Consider the following 14,791-nt stretch of genomic DNA (forward strand, 5'->3'; position numbering starts at 1 on the left):
GAGTTAGCGGTTGTATATGATTGCTATGTAGGGAGCTGTTGTATCAGCGTAATCTGAAAGGAACCTAATCGGTATACAATCTGGACCTGAAGACTTGCCCGTATCAAGCGATTTGAGTTGCTTCGCAACCCCTAAGGTATCTACTTCTAAGAAACTCATGCTAGCAGCTGTTCGTGTTTCAAATTCCGGAATATTCCATTCGTCTTCCCTGGTGAAGGAATTTCGGAAAACTGCGTTCAATAACTCCGCTTTAGCGGCACAGTCGTCGGTAACAGTACCATCGGCACTGCGCAGCGAAGGTATTGACTGCGTCATGGAGTAAAGCCAGGTTGTGACGTACGCGAATGGTGTTGACATTGGCTGTGGCGATGCGATAAGTCTGGAAAGCTTCCGTCGCCAGGAGGACGGGCAATTCACACACAATCTTGTAAGCCCCCGTCAAATACTGAGATTTGTGTCCTGAACGACATACGATGGCAGAATCACGGAAATGTAGCGGTGGGAAAGGCTGATGCCGGATTCAAATTTATCCCAAGAATTCGCTAAATTAGGAGATCACTTACAAAATACCGATCGACCAGCTCTCGAGTGCCAGCGACTTGGTCGCGGTATTTAACGTTGTTCCCGTCAGATCACAACAGTTAGGCGCTGTCGGGCTTTGCTAGTACTTGGATGGGTGACCGACAGGATCTGCCGAGAGTATTGGCAAGCGGAGTACACTCAACCCTCGTTAAGCCAATTGAAGAGCAACTTGACTGAGAAGTAGAGAAAACTGACAACGGACAAGACACGTGGTGTGCTGACCTCGGGTGGTACCATTGGGCCATCAAGGCTGTTCGGGAGGAGTTCTAATTATTGAATGATGTTCGTTTGTTACGGAGATGAGTTAAATAAGAGGTACAGAAGATTTAATGAAGAGTTAGGGAGAGATCGCCTGAGCGTCAAAGAAACTCTCGGCGAACTTCAGTGGGATACGCTGCAAGTCGGCTAGCGTCAACATCGTAGAGTCGTAGTCTAAACGTTCCGGGAGTCCGTGTCCCAACGCGAATAAACAAAGATACCAGTTCCTCGCGCACTATCCACAAGGATAGAATTACATAAATTCCTTGTCCACTGACGGGTACTGACTACTTTTTGCATCCCGCGTGCCATACGTGAATGGAACAAGAATAAGGGAATGATTCTGCAACACAGTGTACCCTCCGTCATATACCGTAAGGGGGTTTCCATAGTATGTATGTATGTCACTGCGAAGTAACTAACACTCGTCGTGACAGCACTTTTCGTTGGAGACAAATTACAGCTCTTTAGTTAAGATCGATTGTTCATATGGAACAGCTTCCCTGTTGTTATAAATATGAAATTTTCACTATAGTCGACATTTTCGTTGCGAAAGAATTCAGCAGCTGTGTTGGTATTAAAAATTTGCTTTTTATTTACAGTTTATTTTTCCGTCTCGGTGCCTCATATTTTTCCCGCTGTAGTTACACTCCTGGAAATGGAAAAAAGAACACATTGACACCGGTGTGTCAGACCCACCATACTTGCTCCGGACACTGCGAGAGGGCTGTACAAGCAATGATCACACGCACGGCACAGCGGACACACCAGGAACCGCGGTGTTGGCCGTCGTATGGCGCTAGCTGCGCAGCATTTGTGCACCGCCGCCGTCAGTGTCAGCCAGTTTGCCGTGGCATACGGAGCTCCATCGCAGTCTTTAACATTGGTAGCATGCCGCGACAGCGTGGACGTGAACCGTATGTGCAGTTGACGGACTTTGAGCGAGGGCGTATAGTGGGCATGCGGGAGGCCGGGTGGACGTACCGCCGAATTGCTCAACACGTGGGGCGTGAGGTCTCCACAGTACATCGATGTTGTCGCCAGTGGTCGGCGGAAGGTGCACGTGCCCGTCGACCTGGGACCGGACCGCAGCGACGCACGGATGCACGCCAAGACCGTAGGATCCTACGCAGTGCCGTAGGGGACCGCACCGCCACTTCCCAGCAAATTAGGGACACTGTTGCTCCTGGGGTATCGGCGAGGACCATTCGCAACCGTCTCCATGAAGCTGGGCTACGGTCCCGCACACCGTTAGGCCGTCTTCCGCTCACGCCCCAACATCGTGCAGCCCGCCTCCAGTGGTGTCGCGACAGGCGTGAATGGAGGGACGAATGGAGACGTGTCGTCTTCAGCGATGAGAGTCGCTTCTGCCTTGGTGCCAATGATGGTCGTATGCGTGTTTGGCGCCGTGCAGGTGAGCGCCACAATCAGGACTGCATACGACCGAGGCACACAGGGCCAACACCCGGCATCATGGTGTGGGGAGCGATCTCCTACACTGGCCGTACACCACTGGTGATCGTCGAGGGGACACTGAATAGTGCACGGTACATCCAAACCGTCATCGAACCCATCGTTCTACCATTCCTAGACCGGCAAGGGAACTTGCTGTTCCAACAGGACAATGCACGTCCGCATGTATCCCGTGCCACCCAACGTGCTCTAGAAGGTGTAAGTCAACTACCCTGGCCAGCAAGATCTCCGGATCTGTCCCCCATTGAGCATGTTTGGGACTGGATGAAGCGTCGTCTCACGCGGTCTGCACGTCCAGCACGAACGCTGGTCCAACTGAGGCGCCAGGTGGAAATGGCATGGCAAGCCGTTCCACAGGACTACATCCAGCATCTCTACGATCGTCTCCATGGGAGAATAGCAGCCTGCATTGCTGCGAAAGGTGGATATACACTGTACTAGTGCCGACATTGTGCATGCTCTGTTGCCTGTGTCTATGTGCCTGTGGTTCTGTCAGTGTGATCATGTGATGTATCTGACCCCAGGAATGTGTCAATAAAGTTTCCCCTTCCTGGGACAATGAATTCACGGTGTTCTTATTTCAATTTCGAGGAGTGTAGTTTCGATCACATATCACCTTTAGGTAAGTCACGTTTAGGTCACCTTCGTTAATGCATAATAAGTGAAATTTTGAAATAATTCAAACTGGAATATAATTTCTAATTATATTCATAGTAGTCAAAATTTATTTACATCGCGGTAAAAAAAGAGCCCTTCAGACAGAATGTAATGCCCTCATGCATCGTTCTTTTCCGACATTCTGTTGCTTAGAAAAGTTTTGAAACAAATATTTTAAACTGAATTACATTAGAAATCACTACCACACAATTGCTAAAAAAATTTCGTAATTTTAAATGTCATAGCCGTGGTTGTAGATCTACTGTTAGCTAACAGCGTTGCACAAACGCTGCTGGTTCAATCGCTCATTTAGCGTGCACTACAAAACCGAGTATCTACAATTTTGTGAGTAGAAACAAACATTTTGTCTCCTGAGAAGGTATCTATGAACCTCCCTTTAAAACAATGCTTTGTAAATGTGCTGCAACTAAAGGATTTCGCCTACAATAAAACTTCCATGACATCTAAGTTCAGTGTGGTTCAGCGTTTCGTAACAAAGTATAATGTCTACAAAAATATCATTTTTATGGTTAAGGACGTTGGGAAATGCTATAGAAATACGCGAAATAAGGTATATTTTAAACATGCATAAATCTACATAATACTAGAATACGCTAACCACATCTGTATAAAACCAGGCAAGTTTCGCAATGTGGTGATGTGTTGAAAAACAAACTTGCATTGAATGATGAATTTCGATGTCTGACCACGCTACTTACAGTCGTTTCAGTGCTCCCAAGTTCTTGAATGCGCCAGCTGGTATCTTCTGTATCCTGTTGTTGTGCAGGAACCTGCAACAGCGCACAACTTTAGGGAAAACAGCTTAAAGTGAATTCATTTATTTCACATTTGCTTGAAGTACGTGACAAAAGAAATTCCGAAATAAGCTCCTTTCAGGACGAAAGTCAGAGGTTACTTAGTATTCCAGATAGAGATTACACTCGTGTTATTCCTCTCAAGTCTTAACTAAACAAATTTCTAAATACATAAATGTCACTTGGAGTGGAAATAACATTTCTAACGGACAAACATATTTGTTAATAATAGTCCAAAAGTAGGCACAACATTTGCTCCGCACTGTCACCTACATGCATGCAAAACCACTTTCAACACTGTACCACGACATCAATTCAGAAGACTGTCTTGTGATTCTGCATCTTAAAGAGTGCTTTCTTGAAGTCACACACAGCACTTTCTGTGGTCGGTCACTAATATGCCCTACCTCTTTAACAAAAGGACGAACAGAGTCCATAATAGAATTGCTTAGCCGATATGTAGCACAGGGAGCTGCAAATTGCATTACTCTTACTAAATTCTTATCTGAGGCGGTCTGCACGTATACTCAATTGTCGCCCTCTACCTGGCAGAGAAAATGCTTGCAATTTAAAATTTAGGTTACGGCGGTTTCGCGTGAACTGATGTTAATTCGAGGCAGCGCAATGTACTGCCCACCAGAACGGGAAAATTTGTACTAAATTCTCTTTTCTTCCCCTAAATCTACCGCCACTCCAGTTATATTTACTGTAAAAAATCGCTCATGGTGTCTAAAAATTCCAAAGTTTCTATTCTCTATCCCAAGTGTCTACCAACGTGTTATTTTATTTCAGCCACCAATCTTTTGACTGGTTTGATCGGCCCGCAACGAATTACTCTCCTGCGCCAACCTTTTACGCCGGAGTAACATTTGCACTCTAAGTCCTCAGCTGTTTGTTCGAATATTCCACTCTTTGACTTCCTCTACAGTTTTTATGCTTTGCAGCTGCCTCTAGTACTTCAGAGTTATTCCTTCATGTCTTAAAACATGCCCCACCTTATCCTTTCCCTTCTTCTTGTTAGCGTTTTTCATGTGTTCATTCGTAAATTTAGCGAGAACCCTCTCATACCTTATCAGACCGCCTCATTTTCAACGATCTTTCACAGTATCACAACTCAAAACGCTTCGACACTCTACTTTTCCAGAACCGTACAGTACACGATTGACTACTCAACAACCCCGTGCTCCAGACGAACATTCCCAGGAATTACTGTCTAAAATTAGAGTCCTATGTTTGATGCAAATAGTCCTCTTTTTGCGGTAATGTCGTCATTGCCTGTGTATGACTGATTTTTACGAATATGTCCTCCTTGCTTCATCCGTCGTGGATTATTTTGCTACCAAGGTAGCAGAATTCCTTAACATCATCTACTTCGTGGTCACCAATTTTGATGTTAAGTTTATCACCAATATCTTTTCTGTTGCTCCTCAATACTTCCGTCTTTATTTAGTTTACTCTCAATCCTCATTATGTCCTCATTAAACTGTTCATTCGATTCAACAGGTCCTGCAATTCTCCATGTTCACTGAGCTTAGGAATGTCATTGCTGAATCTTATCATTAACATCCTGTAATTATAAATTTTAATCCAATTTTCTAACCTTTCTTTCATTTCTATCACAACTTCTTGGATGTAAAGATTCAGCAGTGAAAGAATACAAAATTATCTTATACATTTCTTTACCAGGGTATTTTGTTCTTGTTCTTTCATTCTTATTCCTTCCTCTCTCTTTCAAGTACTAAGTCACAAAAGATGGAATGAAGCATCATTTACTAACTGAATTTATTTTCTTTCACTGCACTGTACGTCTTCACACATCTTCACAAGTGTAACCCCGTACACAGTTATCCAGGCTATTTTGTACATTCGTATTTTACAGACGTTTTGGATATTTTTTGTGTTATCATATTACTGTTGGAATAACTAGTCTAACTTTTATTATGTTGCTATTGTAACTGGGATTATCTTACCTGGTGAAATGACATTTTGGTGATGTCTGCACCGTGGCTTCCTTCACGGAAAAGTAAGATGAACGGAAATACACTCCATACTATTTGTCGAAAACTGATGAAAATGTGTCTTTTTAGACAATACTATTTTCTGTGTAGTATATTCATTTCATGCCAATATAATACTAAACCTATATAAATAAAACAAAGTAGACAACTTTGTTACACTATGTGGGAAATTTGCTCTAATATATTGTTCTCTTATACTATGAAAGAACTCTAGCTAGCCAAAGCATTATTCCTATCACACTTGTTCTCGAGCAGAAGAGTATAGGTTATGCACTGATCCTTTAAACCTAGCTAAGAAGCATCTGTTCTCATCCGATAAAACACTAGAATTGTGTTCATATGATCATCTACTGTGGACGCTATTGGCTACTGGTCTACAGAAGTCCAACTAAGTGTTTCAAACGCATTTTGTTTTTGGTTTTTGAGTGCTATTTCTCTCTTTCTCGAAACAAAAATTATAAAATAACTCTACGAAATATGCAACCCGCAAGAAACATTGTTATCAAGGCACCAGCATTGTGGGCAATGCATACACAGTGATTCAGATGCCACAACCGATATCATGTTATGCAGCGTGCAATGTTATATCTGGCCTTTAGAGATCACGCGCGAGTTATTCATATTCTCTCGCTCGATATGCGAACACTACTACTCTACAGAAAAAATGAGCAGAACCTTTATGTAGGAAACGTGATGTAGTGATGTAGTAACGTTTTGTACGGGGATACGTTTTGGCTCGACTTCAGGGTTTTCAAGTTATGCACGGAAGACGTAAAAAAGTGACCTTCAAACGCGCCTCCACCCCCACATTCACCCCTCACCAGTTCGAATTTCTAGTCCTACCACTGTACAGAAATTTTCGACTGCACGAACTTAAACGTGCCAGTGAGGGTAATCAAAGAAAAATAACTTGTAAGCTTTAATCTCAAACTAATTACGTAACAATTCTATCCAAACTTAACCTTTGCAAGCTCGGTAGCTTCATAGTCAGAAGGCCTGACGAATAGAATGATGTAATTGTTTATTTTATGCTGACAAAATTCAAAAAAATGTTAGGTAAAACCTACACACAGCTCAGTTGCACAATTTGTAGGTGTTCGACTAAGCCGGTGGCCTATGAAGGCCAGTCAAAGAAGACCAAACATGGTCGAATGTGGGAAATAATTCTTGCAGTCGCAAATTTTTTACAGTGATAGGAGAGGGTGCCATGAACAACATACCAGAAATCCTGGCCGGTGGGGAGTGAGTGTGGCGGTGGGGATGCGTTCGAAGGCCATTTTTGTACGTTTTTCTTTAATAAATCAAAATCTAAGGCCTCTAGCGAAAACGTATCTCAGTATAACATTGAAGTACATTAAATTCCCTGTTCATTTTTTGCTGTAGGACTAATAGTTTGCACATAGTGAGCTAGAGAATATGAATATCTCACTGGTTGTTTTTGAAGGCCAGGATTAACATTACGGGTTGCATAAAACGACATCGATAGGGGTAGCTGGATTACCATGTATGTTATGTGTGTTAATAGTAAAAGTGTCATGCATTGCAATAAAACACAGTATATTCCCAAAACAATTGTATTATTGTACTTTCACTGCACAGGGCGAAACTTCACTTCTTACGACACACAATAAACCAACGATGACATGCCAGCTTACGGATGTCCGAATGGCGTGCTGCAGCAGATGAGCTGAAGAGTCCACAGGAATAAAGAGGCATACTTGTAAAAAGTCCAGCAAACATACGAAGGATTCGACATAAAGGTTTGATGTAACTTCGATTATTAGGTCTTTAAAGATGGACGAAGACAGGAAAACAAATTGGCCGTGTCCCTGCAAACCTGGAAGAACCCACAGGAATTTGAATCGGCCTTCCGCGCCGCACCACATCGTGAAATTATGCTTTACAACTGGTATAGAGAAAATATTTCTGCCTGTGCAAAGTTGACTTTTAGCTTATTAGTTTTTGTTTTGATGTCAGTTGTATGGCTCTTCATACAAAGACGAATGTTTAAACTGCGATATCGCTAAATCATGATGATATGGTTATCTGCCTTGCAGCATGTTTACCCTTCAAGCCCTCCCTGCTTCTCTGCACTCTCATTTCCTTTTTGTACTTTGTACTTTGATACACTCCTTGCAGTCTATTTACGTCATAGAGCATCTGGTATCTCCTTCTGCTGAGCACAGGGCCAACTTTCATATCAGGCATTTCACTAATAGCTTCCTTAATTCCATGTTCCAACTACTAGCTAAGAGTCTTCTCTGCTTTCGAAATGACTTTCGCCAGCGCCATTCTGACTTCGATATCTTGCTCACAATTCATATCTTCCCTAATCCAATTTCCAAAATACTTAAATCCTCACCAGTTATATTGTTTCAGGCCCTGAGTTATATTTCGCTCTTCCTTTCTTTAAGCCTGAAAACACGCCTTTCATTTTCTTTTTATTTATATTCATATCCTAAGCTACAAAGGCTTCATTCAGGTCATTTAGCATTTGAATCAGAGTCTCCCCATTTTCTGCAGGAGTCACCATATCATTTGCGAATCTTATGCATTCTAATTTCCGTCCACCTGTCACCTAACAGGAACGGAAAATTAATTTGGTTATGCAATGACTGTTCGCTTTCACTACATTATTGTAGTCAGAGAATTGACAGACCACGCAGTTTTTTTTTTTTTTAATTCAGCACAGCCTTCGTCATAAACTCGTAATGATTTTGCTCAATACGTTTTTTGTCATCAGTTTCTGAATGCTCCCCTCACAATTTCTTTCATGAGTTAACATTTGCAGCTGAGACAACAATTAGTAACTATCGTCCTAAATTATTTATTGGGCGTATTTCAATCTGTGCCTTCTACAATTGCTTCTAACCTGTGCAGTTCCGTCTAGTATCATAGAAGGTATTCCTTGAAGTCTTATTCTATCATTCTCTTTCTTCTTCTCACGAATTTTTCCACATGATCCTCTCCTTGGCGATTTTTATGCAGATGCTCGTGATTTCTTATCAGTCAACCTAGTTTTCTTAACATCCTACTCTGGCACACATCTTAAGCGCTCCGATACTGTTGTTTGTCACTTTCCTCCAAGATCATGATACACCACCTCAGATTAAGGCCAATATTAAATAGTAGCAGACATCTCTTTGATAGTAATGCCCAGTTCTTTGCCTGTGTTACTCTGCTTTTTAGATTCGGCTTGTTTCGTCTGTCATACGTAATTTCGCATTCAAGGGAAACAAATTACTTCACTTCGTCTACTTCGCGGCCCCCGAAAATGATATTAAGTTTATCGCTAATTTCGTTTCTGTCACTCATTACTTTCGTTTTCTTCGGTTTATACTCAAATCATATTTTGTGTTCATTACACAGTTCATTCCATTTAACAGGTCCTGCAATTCTCCCTCCTTTCCCTAAGGATAGTGTTGTTATCAGGGAATCTTACCGTTGACATCTTATCACCATGAATTTTGTCCCACTCTTGAACTTTTCTTTTATTTCCCGCAGTGCTTCTTCGATGTGCAGACTGAATAGTAGGTGCCAAAGATTGCATCAATGTAGTAACACATTTTGTAATCCGAGCACTTCGTTCTTTCATTTGTCATTATTCCCTTGTGTTTCTTGTACATATTGTCTATTAGCCGTCTTTCCCTGTCGCTTATAACTATTTTCCTGAGAATTTCTAAGATCTTGCACCATTTTTCCGATAAGTATAGATAAATCTGTTTACAAATGTTTTTGCCTCTACTATAGTGAGATAATGTAACACACCGCCGAATCACTAATTAGGGACACGGCCTATATGTGCGACTGGCATTCAGCTCGCCAAACAGATGGCAGGAGGTTTTCAGCTGAAAGCAATATAGCTCATGCGCGTTTACAGCTTTGTTCACTCCTTGAGTGGTAGTGTGTAGGGCCCAGCACGCCATTGAGACATCTGCACTCTTAAGCCTAAAGATGCCGCATGCTTTGCCATGCACACTTATTGGACTATCCACAGAACACCACAGACTCCGGACACCACAGCGGTTAGCCATCAGCAACGTGCCCAACCACTCAGCAGTAACAATTTGTTACCATCGTTAAAAAAAAAAAAAAAAAGTTCACCGACAGTGCGCCCCGCCGTCTGCTGACAACAGTATAGAGTTCCAGTTTCCAGTTCCCAGGGAGCATGCAACACCAGGGGCCCAGCTTGCTGCACGGTCTGTCATTCGCTGCGACGCGTAAATCTGCCCTTACGTATTTGCGGTTCTCAAGCGTTTCGAATTATACTCTCGTAAGAAGACATATTCTCTGAATTCAGTAGTTGCTTGTTAATGAACAAATGTGTTTCATTTTAAAATAACTGAAATGAACAATGACGGCTTATCAGTCGCGTTTCTACATTCCCATCTTCATTCATACTCCGCAAGCCACCATACGGTGCATGGCGGAAGGTACTTTGCACCACTGTTTATCATTCTTTTGATCCTCTCGCAAATGGAGCGAAGCTAAAACGATTGTCTGTTTGCTTCCGTGCAAGCCCCGATTTAGCTTTTCTTAGCCGTACTTGCACCAGTTGTACAGCGAGTCGACAAAAATACGGAAATACAGAACATACACAGTGTGTCCCAGTAACGTCAGGATTATGGCTTTGAATATAATGTTCACAAAATCTCTCTTTATAAAAAATGATCTCCCCCTAGATCAAAATATATCTGAAATCGTTTTAAATATGTTTTGAAACAGTCACTGTAATAGTGTTTTGGAGCTGCATTTGCTACTGTAATATAATTTTCTACAATGTACACTACTAGGCATTACAATTGCTACACCAAGAAGAAATGATAAACGGGTATTCATTGGACAAATATATTATACTAGATCTGACATGTGATTACATTTTCACGCAATTTTGGTGCATAGATCCTGAGAAATCAGTACCCAGAACAACCACCTCTGGCCGTAATAACGGCCTTGATACGCCTGGGCATTGAGTCAAACAGAGCTTGGATGGCGTGTATAGGTACAGCTGCCCATGCAGCTTCAACATGATACCACAGCTCATCAAGAGTAGTGACTGGCGTATTGTGACAGTTGCTAGGACACCATCGAGCAGACGTTTTCAATTGGCGAGAGATCTGCAGAATTTGCTGGCCAGGGCAGCAGTCGAACATTTTCTGTATCCAGAAAGACCCGTACGGGACCTGCAACATGCGGTCGTGCATAATCCTGCTGAAATGTAGGGTTTCGCAGGGATCGAATGAAGGGTAGAGCCACGGTTCGTAACACATCTGAAATTTAACGTCCACTGTTCAAAGTGCCGTCAATGCGAACAAGAGGTGACTGAGACGTGTAACCAATGGCACCCTATACCATCAAGCCGGGTGATAGGCCAGTATGGCGATGACGAATACACGCTTCCGATGTGCGTTCACCGCGATGTCGCCAAACACGGATGTGACCATCATGATTCTGTAAACAGAACCTGGATTCATCCGAAAAAAGGACGTTTAGGCATTTGTGCACGCAGGTTCGTCGTTGAGTACACCATCGCAGGCGCTCCTGTCTGTGATGCAGCGTCAAGGGTAACTGCAGGCATGGTCTCCGAGCTGATAGTCCATGCTGCTGCAAACGTCGTCGAACTGTTCGTGCAGATGGTTGTTGTCTTGGAAACGTCCCCACCTGTTGACTCAGGGATGGAGACGTGGCTGCACGATCCGTTACAGCAATGCGGATAAGATGTCTCTCATCTCGACTGCTAGTGATACGAGGCCGTTGGATCCAGCACGGCGTTCCGTATTACCCTCCTGAACCCACCGATTCTATATTCTGCTAACAGTCATTGGATCTTGACCAACGCGAGCAGCAGTGTCGCGATACGATAAATCGCAATCGCGATAGGCTACAATCCGACCTTTATCAAAGTCTGAAACATGTCTTACACGAGGCATCACAACAACGTTAGACCAGGCAACGCCGGTCAACTGCTATTTGTGTATGATAAATCAGTTGGAGCCTTTGCTCATGTCAGCATGTTGTAGGCGTCGCCACCGGAGTCATTCTAGTGTGAATGCTCTGAAAAGCTAATCATTTGCATATCACAGCAACGTCTTCCTGTTGGTTAAATTTTGTGTCTGTAGCACGCCATCTTCGTGGTGTAGCAGTTTTAATGTCCAGTAGTGTACTTAACTGCAACATAAGGTGTCCTTTCAATTTGTGAAACAACCAGATGTCGCCTGGGGTCATATCCGGCTAATACGGTGGGTGATCCAGGACTGCGATCTGCGCACAAACTTCGCTTTGTGGGTTGGAGTGTCATCGTGGAGAAACAATTCGACGAATTCTCGCTCGCAGTCGCTGGGGGACTCAAAAAGCTTGATGCTGCCTGCCATTTACGGACGAGTGTCAGACACATACTGTTATATTTGCGGCGAGGATGTCTGCTGCTTTGACTACCTATAAAGCTATTTTTTATGATAATGATGTTTGGTTTGTGGGGCGCTCAACTTCGCGGTCATCAGCAACGATACACAGTCGCAATCTGTATACAGTCGAATTTAGCTATATTCATGAAAGATGATGAAATGGTGAAGACGACACAAACACGTGGTCCCGGGGAGGAGAAAAATCCCCAACCTGCCCGGGAATCGAGTCTGGGATCCCGTAATCCAGAGGTAGCAACGCTAGCCTTTTTTTGGTAATGTTCGCTGTGTTTTGGTCTGGGCGGACATCATAGGAGTGATAGTCATAGGATATCCGGTGAAGTTGATCGTTGATTCCTTTACTCAGTTATTTTTTATTATTGTTTTTTTATTACTGAGGGCCAGCGCCTCTCTGACCGAACACGCTAAGCTACCGTGCCGGCGTCACTAGACCACGAGCTGTGGACAGCTATTTTTGAAACTTCAAGGATCGCAACTCCGCAATTCTCCACGAGATGGCACTTTGGAATTTCACACAAGCAGTCCTAACCAGTTATTTTTTATTATTGTTTTTTTATTACTGAGGGCCAGCGCCTCTCTGACCGAACACGCTATGCTACCGTGCCGGCGTCACTAGACCACGAGCTGTAGACAGCTATTTTTGAAACTTCAAGGATCGCAACTCCGCAATTCTCCACGAGATGGCACTTTGGAATTTCACACAAGCAGTCCTAAAGGAACTGGGATACACTGTGTATTACGACGCGTAACTCCCCGTGGGGAAACCGCTGACATTTAGAACTGCTTCCAGTTCATCGCAGAATGGGTAAATACAGGTGTGTGTAGTTTTCGGTTTTCCGGAGATCTTATACCATTCTTCCTGCAAAATAATGGCAAGTCCAGGTAACGATGATGGAGATGGACAGTGGTCATGCGGTTCCTCCAAAGTAGACTACAAAGACCCAATAGTACTGACATCTGGCGAGCGTAGTGACCAGGGGAGGTGCGAGAAGTCTTCCTTCTCCTCACAAATCCTCTCCTGGAGGATGCGAGCTGCGCGAACGGGGTAACGAACATTGTAGCATGCGATGTCGACTGTTTAGAGTTTCATCTACCATCGACGCCACAAATTCCTATACATTATACAACATACCTGCGAATAGCATGTCAAACGCACATTGTACAGGCTTTATTGAAGCTTGTTTAGTGCTGTTACTATGTTACTGTTGGCACTTATGAAGTATAGTACTAAGAAGATAGACAGTGGTGCTTTATAACGGCGTACAGCTCACTCCTCTAGATACACGCAGATCTGTCTGGTGAGCCTAATATTCTCATCTCAAAGTCGGATCATTGCAAACAGCATGTTTCTATTTCACTCTGAAAAAACACTGCGACAAAATCTGCATTTTAACCCAAGTAAGTAGCGTGCAATCTTCTGCAACTATAACACATTTGAATGCAGTACTAAAATAGGTGAAGCCCGACCACCGGCAATGTAAAAAGCAACATCTAAGTCGTTCATTTTACTTGGGTAACGGACGTGTATCAATATGGTAAAGAATTCAAGTATTGGCACTTAATAAATTCTTTAAATAATGGGACAGAACTCGTTTTATAGTCTGGGTTACAGACATATGACGAAAATATAAGGGTGATATTGGTATTTAAAAACGTCTTAATTTCTCGTATAAGAATTGTAAAATGTCTACTCACGACGCGTAAATCCTCAGTGATTACGAACAACACCGGTTTCAAAATACTGTGCAGACTTTTGTTTGGACATGAACGCATGGATTGTGATTGTCTCCCGCAAAAATCAAGATAGTTCATTAAATCATTTCGCTTCGATTAACGAACGGCTTTGCCCATTGCTTGCCTATTCACTGTTAACACACTTGAGACTCCCGTTGTACAATGTTCAATGAATGTACAAGACGTCAACTAAACTGGAAACAATATTATTTCATTCATGTTTTCATGACGATTCTTAAATCTTCGGCTGTGTTTTTAAGTAATAGTACAGGATAATATTACTTTGGGCTCTCAGAATTCTTACTGTGATCTTGTTGTGTTACATAACAGAAATTGTGAACTTCAAAGTCCCATTTAGTAAAAAAACGTTGAACTAAAAAGAAAACAAAAGCATGAAAATAAAAGAGCCTACGAAACACCGATCTGCAGCTCAACAAAACACCCGCAAACACGTGCAGCAGATACAACAACAAAATTATGGTATCCCAAAGAGTATCCAAGCCCAGCAGTATCCACAAATTCATTCCGTTTCTCTTTTCTTTTTACTTACAGTCGCTCGAGACTTCTCAGATCGCTAAATACCCCGGGTTCTAATTTTTCGATCTTGTTGAAATGCAGGTATCTGTAAGGACAGCCGGCATTAGCAAAGGCAGAACATTTGCGTTCTTGGCGACAGCGTGCAGTGCATATATATGTAGGATGTGTGGATTCTGGCTGACTAAACATCTTCTGCGACGTCACAATGACGCACATAATCGGTGACGCGTAATGGAAGTAACACAATGGCGTATTGCCAGTCAGCATCGCCGTAAAGTCGCTCACTTTTAACTTT

The 14,791-nt window shown here is 42.8% G+C and overlaps 1 protein-coding gene across 1 annotated transcript in view; it reads right to left on the reverse strand.

Moving 5' to 3' along the window:
• LOC126259176 (peroxidasin) overlaps positions 1-14,566 on the reverse strand; it is a 242,549-nt gene extending 227,983 nt beyond the window's left edge. The window contains exons 1-2 of the mRNA XM_049955745.1: positions 14,510-14,566; positions 3,690-3,761 (exon numbers count right to left, since the gene is read on the reverse strand). The gene's annotated coding sequence lies outside the window, so the exon portion shown is untranslated. The remainder of the gene's footprint in view (positions 1-3,689; positions 3,762-14,509) is intronic.
• Positions 14,567-14,791: the final 225 nt, after the last annotated feature.

The sequence above is a fragment of the Schistocerca nitens genome, chromosome 5 (assembly GCF_023898315.1).
Source record: "Schistocerca nitens isolate TAMUIC-IGC-003100 chromosome 5, iqSchNite1.1, whole genome shotgun sequence".
In the NCBI taxonomy this organism is placed as follows: domain Eukaryota; kingdom Metazoa; phylum Arthropoda; class Insecta; order Orthoptera; family Acrididae; genus Schistocerca; species Schistocerca nitens.